The sequence below is a fragment of the Mastomys coucha genome, unplaced genomic scaffold, assembly GCF_008632895.1.
Source record: "Mastomys coucha isolate ucsf_1 unplaced genomic scaffold, UCSF_Mcou_1 pScaffold20, whole genome shotgun sequence".
NCBI classification, from domain to species: domain Eukaryota; kingdom Metazoa; phylum Chordata; class Mammalia; order Rodentia; family Muridae; genus Mastomys; species Mastomys coucha.
Genome location: NW_022196903.1, coordinates 22,945,320 through 22,954,237, shown reverse-complemented (window position 1 = coordinate 22,954,237; position 8,918 = coordinate 22,945,320). Strand labels below are relative to the sequence as shown.

The 8,918-nt window shown below is 39.4% G+C and overlaps 1 protein-coding gene and 1 long non-coding RNA gene across 6 annotated transcripts in view; one reads left to right on the top strand and one right to left on the bottom strand.

Annotated features, from left to right (window-relative positions):
* The window catches only part of Grm8 (glutamate metabotropic receptor 8), an 804,058-nt gene that overhangs the window by 134,389 nt on the left and 660,751 nt on the right, over positions 1-8,918 (top strand). The gene's annotated exons all lie outside the window — the stretch shown is intronic.
* The window catches only part of LOC116098646, a 20,333-nt gene continuing 16,356 nt past the window's right edge, over positions 4,942-8,918 (bottom strand). Inside the window, exons 2-3 of the long non-coding RNA XR_004121900.1 lie at positions 5,859-5,935; positions 4,942-5,045 (exon numbers count right to left, since the gene is read on the bottom strand). This is a non-coding gene — a long non-coding RNA (uncharacterized LOC116098646). The remainder of the gene's footprint in view (positions 5,046-5,858; positions 5,936-8,918) is intronic.

The following is an 8,918-nucleotide window of genomic DNA, read 5'->3' as shown; positions in this document are numbered from 1 at the left end:
TGCTGGTACTGATGCTGGTACTGATGCTGGTACTGATGCTGGTACTGATGCTGGTATTGATGCTGGTACTGACGCTGGTATTGATGCTGGTACTGATGCTGGTACTGATGCTGGTACTGATGCTGGTATTGATGCTGGTACTGATGCTGGTACTGATGCTGGTATTGATGCTGGTACTGATGCTGGTATTGATGCTGGTACTGATGCTGAGAGTTTGCTGACAGCACTGAGTTGGCTACATAGGATGTTAAGCCAGTGCTATACTTATATGCTTACTGCATTCTCCAGGCTGTCAAACTGACTGTATGTGATATAAATACATGTTTCATTCCAAAACATGAGTTTAATTTTTAAAAGATTGTTGTTATTTTAAACAATTATTATTTCTGATATTTGTATAGCATCAGAGGAGAACATTAAGTCTTGCTGCATAATTAGAAATTAACATATATTCAAAGTAAAATATATGGCACTCACCTGAATTGGGAATCAGGGTAGCTGGGAATCAATGACTTGGCTCCCAGTGCTTCAGTTAAGTCCTATTCTACATGAGGGAGGGTGTGACAAGTTTCTATGTGTTGTTCTGAGGCTTCTGTTGGACACTCGAAGATGCACTATTATTTGAGTAGGACATGAGACTGGAAGTCAGTTAGAGATTTGGACTGGGTATAACAGAGTGTATGCGAAGTAGAAAGAGAAACACAATAGTTTCAGTGTGAAAGGAGAATGACCAACCAAGGTGTTGGAGTTTAGGAGAAAATTTGGAAAGTGAGTTTTCCTGCAAGTCAAGTAGGAAAGTGGGGTGGACAGCAAATACTTAACAGACACTTGTTGAACTGAAAACTAAAATCAAACAAATAGGAGACAGACTGAACTGTGCTCACAAGCACTGAATGGCTCAGACCAGGTTCTTTTATGTTTGTTTCTGTCAAAAGCTGTCTGCACTTCTTTGAATGCTTTTATATCTTCTCCCTTTACCTGCGTTCTGCCTTTGTTCCGATCTCCTTTTGTGTTCTGATATACTTTATATGTCACATGAAGTGTTGTTGGTAAGAGGTTTTAAAATGTATTTCTTTCTTATTTGAAAATACCTCAGTTTTTGAAGAGTGAAAATTTGATGTGTTGACCTGGATGGTTGCTGCCTAATCTGCCCAGCCCATTTCTGGTCATTTTATTGGTACCTCCTGGGACAGAAGGACCCCTTGCCCAATGATGAACTACAGGTATTTCAACAGATGGATATTAACATATGTTTTTCATTCTGGTGTTTTGTTAGCTACTTTTCTCATCTCAGTGACAAAACACCTGGCCCATCAACTTAAGGGAGGAAAAGTTTATTTTGGTTTGCAGTTTCAGAAGGAACAATCTGTCATGTGGCAGTGACATGCAGTAGCAGGGGCATGCAGTAGCAGGAACATGCCATGGCAGAGGCATACAGTGGGAGAGATATGCAGTAGCAGGGGCCATGCAGTGGGAGACACATGCCATGGCAAATGCATGTAGTGGCAACCTCTTCATATCATTACCATAGACCAGGAGGTAAAGAGCTCAGCCCTGCTGACATGTGTCTTCCAGGTAGACAGGCATCTCCCCAAATTATCCCACCATCCAGGCAGCAAATACTCAAAAAAAAAATGGCAGACATTCCAGAGTCAAACTGCAGTGGTTTGTGACATCTAAGCTGTAGCTAAGCTGCGGTCTGTGTGGCTGAAGTAGTTGTGTATGTGATCAGAAATGGGAACAGAGAAGTCTGGTTGCTTCTTCAGGATCTTGAGCTTTCAGGGATTGCAACACTAGCTAGTAATGAACAGCAGCTTTAAACCCGGGAGAAGGAAGTTAGTGGAGGGTACACTATTTACAGGGATGATTCTGGAGCCATATTGCCTAGGTTCTTCATGATTTTCAAGTTAGTCTTGGAAAAATTATTCCCATCTCAGCTTTTTCATGGATATATTGGAGACAGAACACTTAGCATAGTTCTTTTCCCAAACCTTAATAAGTGAATGTTGACAAGAGCAACATATACCTACATGCTCCCACGCACATGTACCATACACATTCCATTGGTTGGATGTACAGACAGAATATGATACATAAAGGAAGTTTATAAAGAACATTAAGCCAGCCTTCTCACAAAAGAGATTTAGGTGAGCATAGAGGGCAAATAAGTTCACTTTGGGGACATTTAATGCACTGCTCTTTAGATAGTATTGGTGTTTGTCAGGAGAACATGTCCTTGGGGGCACTCTCCTGCATGTGGCAGAATAATGGAATCTGGGTCACATGAGTTCTTTTATCTTCTTTCCCTTTTTGCCATTTATGAAATCCACTATTCATTCTTCGGAGATGGAGCTAAGCTTTCTTTCCTATATAAACGGAACTCTAATTAAGACCTTTAACCTCACAAGGTCCTTCCAACAGCTGAGATCACCTACTTGGGTATCATTAAAGAATTGAAAATCCCCACTGGCATTAGGTGTTTAGAATCAGTACCTGAATGACAGCTAGGAGACAGATAATGACTTGAAGACCAGAATATTGGTGAATGTGGATAATCACTGAAAATCATAGAGTCTGTCAATCAAGAAACTGATTTACATAGACAAATGTCCTTATCACCATTTTTTCTCTTATTTGCACAATTCAAATCATGGATTATTGAGTGGCAAGATGCCAGTCTAAATGGAATATTTGCCAGCTTAGAGTTTATTGACTTCAGTTTGTTGGTTATAATTACTAACTTTTTATGTGTAAGTGTTCTGGTGCTGACATGCTTGGGGGAAAATTGAGCCACAGTGGTGATTGCACAGCAAGGAAATCAGCAGAAGAGGAAAATTAAATGTTAGGTGATCGTTTGAAGTCAGCAATGATGGGAGTGAGTGGGTGGGTGAGTTAAATTTTTAAGTGATTTAGCAAACGATGCTAAGAAAGTGCCACCACATCATTTTGGGTTTTCTATTATAACAAATTGTAATTGATCATCTTTTGGTACTCATATAAGAAAAACCACTTTACAAAAAAATTTTCACTGCCCTAAGCAACTCATACCAAAAAAAAATTTCCCGTACCATTTGTTGAAAAGAATACTCCGAAATAGACTTCATTTTTAAATCCCAAGTTGCTTGAAAATTTTGTCAAGAGGCATCAAAGATGTTCCTTTTACTCCAGAATGCACTGGAATCAGCAGTAATAGTTAGACATAATGAAATCAGGAATGACATTTTCTGTGTCTCCCCGGGATGGTAGGTCATGATGTGAAGTTTTCAGAGAAGGATGGATCCATTTATTTCCCTTTCCGTCTTCTGAGCAAATGTATATTATCTTGTTAAAAAAAGATGACAGATTATCTTCCTGAGTTAGTTCTAACCTGCTTCTCATGTATATTAAAATCTAGTCCAAGCTTCTTCTGCCTGAGGAGGGTAAAGCCTGTGCTTTCTTCAATTTCTCTTTAGTTTTCTAAGGAAGCAAATATTAGAGTTTGTAAGTAACACAAGTTCTTTCGAGGGGTGGACTGGGCTCTTGTCGTCAAGTTGTTCCTTTTTAAGAGTTTAGTTTCTGCTGGTTTTTTTCATTGGTTTACACTGAGTCTTTCTGCTCACCCATTCATTCATTCCTTACCCATACAAGTCCTAGAATTTAGAGCTGTGTGTATTCCTGCTGATAATTTTATATTTATTCTCTTCATAGTTATATGAATCCAAATTAGGTGTAGTGTTTGTAAATATATTAGTAAGGAGATTATAGTTAACACTTATGCATTATATATTTCAACATCCTAGAAGAGAAAAAATTGGAATGCCTTCCCTGCAAGAAATAATGACCTTCAAGGTGATAGATATACCAATAACCAGGATTTTAACATCTATAACGTTTTTACTTATGTAATGGGTATGAAATCACACTATAGCCATAAAGGTAGACAAATATTGTGCATCAATAAAAAATAAAACAGAAAATAAAGAAAACAAAACTTGTAAGAAGCAAGACATTTGGTGGCATTTGCTTGATATGATTCAGCATCTGGCAAGTTTTCTAAAATTAAATAACTGCCAGTTGACCAGGTCTCCTCTTTACTTCTACAGTTTGGGTGTTTATACATTGGAAGATAGGTGTCTATGCAGCCTCCTTAGCTGGGGTCTAGCCTATGCTGATCTTTTCTCTTGTTTTTCAAATATTAGCTTAATATCATCAAGGAAGCACATCTCGTCTCCAGACCTTCGAAGAAACCTTGGGATACTCAGTGGAACTCATCAGATTGTTGTTTACTTAATGCCTGTCCTTAGAGGTGGAAATAAGAACAACTTCCACATGCTCCTTCAGATTGGAGGACCACTTGTTTGTTACTGCTTCATTTCTAGGGCCATTCACCACAGTGCCTGGATTTATTATGAGTAGATTTGTTGGATAAGTTATTTAAAGACAAAAAGTAGCCATTCAAAAGACATGTGATTTATTTTAACCACTGACCAAAAAAAGGGCTTGGGCAACTGCTGTGAGTCAAGGAAGCTTCTTTTGAAGTGGTATCAATGACTTCAGGCTCATAACGAAGAATGGGAGACATTGAAGGCTTCTGTGACATCCCTGTCCCACACCCCCCGAAAAGTTCAGACAGGATGATATTAAAGAGAGTTCTAAAAACTGTGATAAAGATGCTGAAGTATAGCTCTTCACAGTTGATGGCCTTTGGTGAGGGGTTAGGTGAGGAAGGACTCAGTTTTCTTGAAGGGTCTGGCCACTGGGAGTTTGGCTATGGTATAGTAAGTGGTATGAGCAGCATAGGTTGGACTTGGTCCTTCCTTCCTTTCTACCTTCCTTCCTTTCTTCCTTCCTTCCTTCCTTCTTCCTTCCTTTTCCTTCTTCCCTCCCTCCCTTCCTCCCTCTCTATCACTTTTTCTTTCTCTCTTTCTTTCTCTCTCCTTCTTTCTTTCTTTCTTTCTTTCTTTCTTTCTTTCTTTCTTTCTGTCTTTCTTTCTTTCTTTCTTCCTTTCTTTTCTTCCTTCTTTCTTGTGTTTGGAGGGTGGGGATACAAGGATGGGAGGGTGGCCCTGGGAGGAATAAGAAGCCAGTAAAATCATGTGATCAGGGTGCATTGTATCAAACTCCAAAGCAATTAATAAAAATATGTTGGTGGGAAAAAGAAGGGCAAAATTAACCTTTTAAATTTGTGTGTAATATTGAGTTCTTACAGATAATGATTTCCTAGATATCATAGGATAGGGAATTGTGGAGAAATCAGAAAAGAAAAAGAATTGATGATCAGGAGATTTAAATGAGATAAAGTATAAAGTTATTTGTAACAGCGATGTCCCTCTATTAAATAGTAAAGGTTTAATCCTACTGGTTAAAACACTGAGATAAACATGTATGTGGAATACTTAGGCTTAAAAATCTCCACACTGCTAGAGATTTGATAGATTATAGCTGCACCTTCCCTTAGGAGCGCTTATGCTTTCTCACTGTAAAATGTAATTAGCAGATGTAAAAAAAACATTATTAATCATACAGGGCACAATTGTGGTTGTTTATATGTAAATTCTTTCATGTTCATGGATTGCTTATTTCTCCATTTTAAATAGGCAGGTTAGAAGTCAAATACTCTCTAGCTTCCAGCTGGTTCTGTGAGGGAGCCAGCAGGAGGCATACGTGGGAGGAGTCAGGATGCAAGTTCTTCAAGAGTTTGTCAGTTGTTGAAGACTCCCAAGAAGTCATTGTTTTGCTCAATATACTTATTTTTTGTATCCTGTCTACATCTGTCACTGGTCCTTCTTCAGGCCAGTAGAGCTCATATATGATAGTGATCATGTCCTAGGTCCCAAAGATTATGGCTTCCCACTCTGCTCTCTCTATACAGCTGGTACCTTGAAAATTCCTCTATTTAGAAGAGTTATTTAAATTCCAGTGTGCCTTTTGCTTTCTTTCTTTCTCCAACTCACAGCTGAAAAAAAATAGAAGAGAAAATGTGATTTTCTTACATTTCAACATACCAACTAAGTATATTATTAGTATCCAACAAATGGCTACATGGCTACAAGTGGAATCAAATCTACACTTTCAGGGGCACATAGAGACCAAACCATGTTCTTTGTGTTTTGAAGAAGGTGTGCTACCTATGATATGATACTTTTTCACATTTGCTGTTGAAGTTTAGAGTTCACCCTCACTCAGTCATAAGCCATCTTTGAATTATTTATTTGGCAGTGAGAGTGGATTGGCTTTGTTTGTCCCTCCCTGGTTGATTTTGTTAGCAGTGCTGTGCATTGTGAAGAGGATGCTCCAGGGAAGGGTGCAGGTTGCATTTTGGTCCATAGCGAAATAAACTTATGACCCTAAACTTCTCAATGTAGGGTTGTATTTGCTTGTGCTAACAACTACAGGCTCTTGCAGCATGGGTGAGGATATAAAGCTTTACTTAGCCCGAGTGAGCTGATGTAGGGGAAAGAATAAAAATGCAGGGCAGTGTAGGATAAAATCTCTCTAGCTGTCTCTGACCCTCACAATTTCCCCTTTCAGTAGGCTTCTTTGCTTTCTTTTGCTAATCTCTATCGTGCATCAAAACACAGTGAAGAGTCCTCCTTGAGAGTCAAGTGTGGGAACTCAATTGAGCAGAAAGGCAGGCATGAATATTTCAATTTGACATTGACTTGTGAGCTGGAAGCTTAAGAACTGCCCACATATGGAGGAACTTTTGATTTGGAAAAAGACTCATAATTTTGAGTGCAAAATTGAGGCACTCGTCATTCTTCCTTATTTTATGACCATTTGGCTTTACTTTTTTTCTTTTCCCCTTCTCTTTATGTGATTTTCATGAAACCGAGAGAAGCATGAAAGCTCAAGGCAATGTTGGGAGAGGGAGACCAGTGCTGGACAATGACTCCTAGCCCTGGCCCCCCACTCTCATCTAATTTCTGATTATATACTCACGTCTTGCCACAAGCACAAGTAGATTTAATACTACAGAGCAACAACGTCTGAACAGACAAAGTTAATGGCCACAACAGTCCGTATGCCTTTTCTGGTTTTGGGTTTTGCAGAAGCAGCAAATCCATCCTATGCCGGGTGGCAGGGAGCAATCATTGTGATGGCCACTGTTGCTAAGGCCATCATTGCTGAAAAAGACCACCATTGCTCAGGCAAGCACTACCTCCTGGGGGAAGATTGGGGTTTCAAGCTAATCCATCTCTGGGGAAAACCAATGGTATTATTGGACAACACCAAGAACCCTTCACTAATGTGCCCCATCAAATATAGCATTTATCAATAAATGAATAAAGTTTTTAAACAGGCTTTCTTTTACCCCCAAGAATCAACAGTGGAGATGCATGTGACTCTGGTTCTGTCTGTGGCTATACTTATGAGACGTATGTGAGTTTCTTTGTAGGAATATGAACTTACTACTCATCCTAGAACTTCCCCTGAGGGTACTTTAGGTACCTTTATCACTAGTTTGTTAAGGTCGGGTCTTGGCTTCTGTGAGATTGTGGACAAATCCTAAAGTAGAGAAGGCAGGCATGACTCATGCCAGTCTGAATAAATAAGGCAAGTTTCAAGATTATAGCATTTTGATGTATAAACAGTGAGAAATCTTTACAGGCAACAGAAATGACACCCATTTGGAAGTAACAAGAACACTGTGAGTTTCAGTTCCTCACAATTTTATTCCTCATTGATACAAGCAGAGGTAAAGGTGATCAGGAGAGACAGTTTACTGGAGGCCTAAGCAGCTTTAAGTCTGTCTTGAATAATCAGTCTACAGAAAGCAATAAACTAGAAGAGGCTTTTGACTGGAAATGTATTTTTTATTCATAATAGGCTGAAGTCCATGGGCTTCTAAAGTGTTCTCCAAGACATTTCTGGAGAGACTATGGTCATTTCTAGCATCCCAAAGAGTGGACGGACAAGGGAATGCTTCCCTGCTGTGAACCTGCTCAGGACCCAACTATAATGCACTTAGTTGATTTGAATTGAAATTCTATCACTTCTACTTGGTAAAACAGATGATCTCATGCTGACCAGTAGCTGTAGCTGCTGAGTAGGCTTTTGATTAATAAATAATATGAAAATTGGTAACATTCTACTGAAATAGTGCTCGTACACATGGAGGAAAGTGATATGTGATCCTTGAGGTTTTCTTTTTTTCTATTAATATTTATTGACCTTTTACTATGCCTTAGGAACTCATATAACATCTATAAACAACACAGTGAATGATGCTCATTTGGAGTATCTGTTAGTAAAGGTGACAGAATACATACTAGCAAGTTTTAATAAAAGCATGCAGGAAAATGTATAGGGCGATGAAGTAGTAACTAGAGATAGGAAGACACTGAAAATCAGAGCAGTTCTGTTTTAGGAAGAAACAAGTGAGCATAGACTGAAGGATGAGCAAATCCAGTGAGGAAAAGGATGACACGTCGAGTATTGTCATGCATGAGCAAAAGGGAATTTCCTGGTCTATGAGTTGAAAGAAGGGCTTCATGATTCCAACAGAGGAGCAAGGGGGAGAGCCAGCTCAAACGACCCTGTAGCCAGAAGTTTAGGCTTTATTCTAAGATCAAAGGGAAAGGGAAAACGATTGAAGGGCTATGAGCAAGATACTACTTTTCTATCTTTAAAAAGTGCTTTGGTTGCTGGTGTGGTATAGATTTGAAGAGGCCAAGAGTGGAAACAGTAAACAGCCAGAGTTGTAGGAATTGAGGTGTCACAGTGATTTGGCCTAGAGAATACCTTTTGTTCCACCTTTGCTTGGGTACTGTCTAGGATAACCCATGGAGATATCACCTTTATGTTTGAAGCACAGAGATAAAAGACGGGGAAGGCATGTCTGGTCCCTTCGGGAACATTTTCAGAAGTTCTGCTCACCACTGCAAAGAAGGCTGGGGTGTGTAGTTCAGTTCTGAATGGTCAAGCACCGAGGGAGG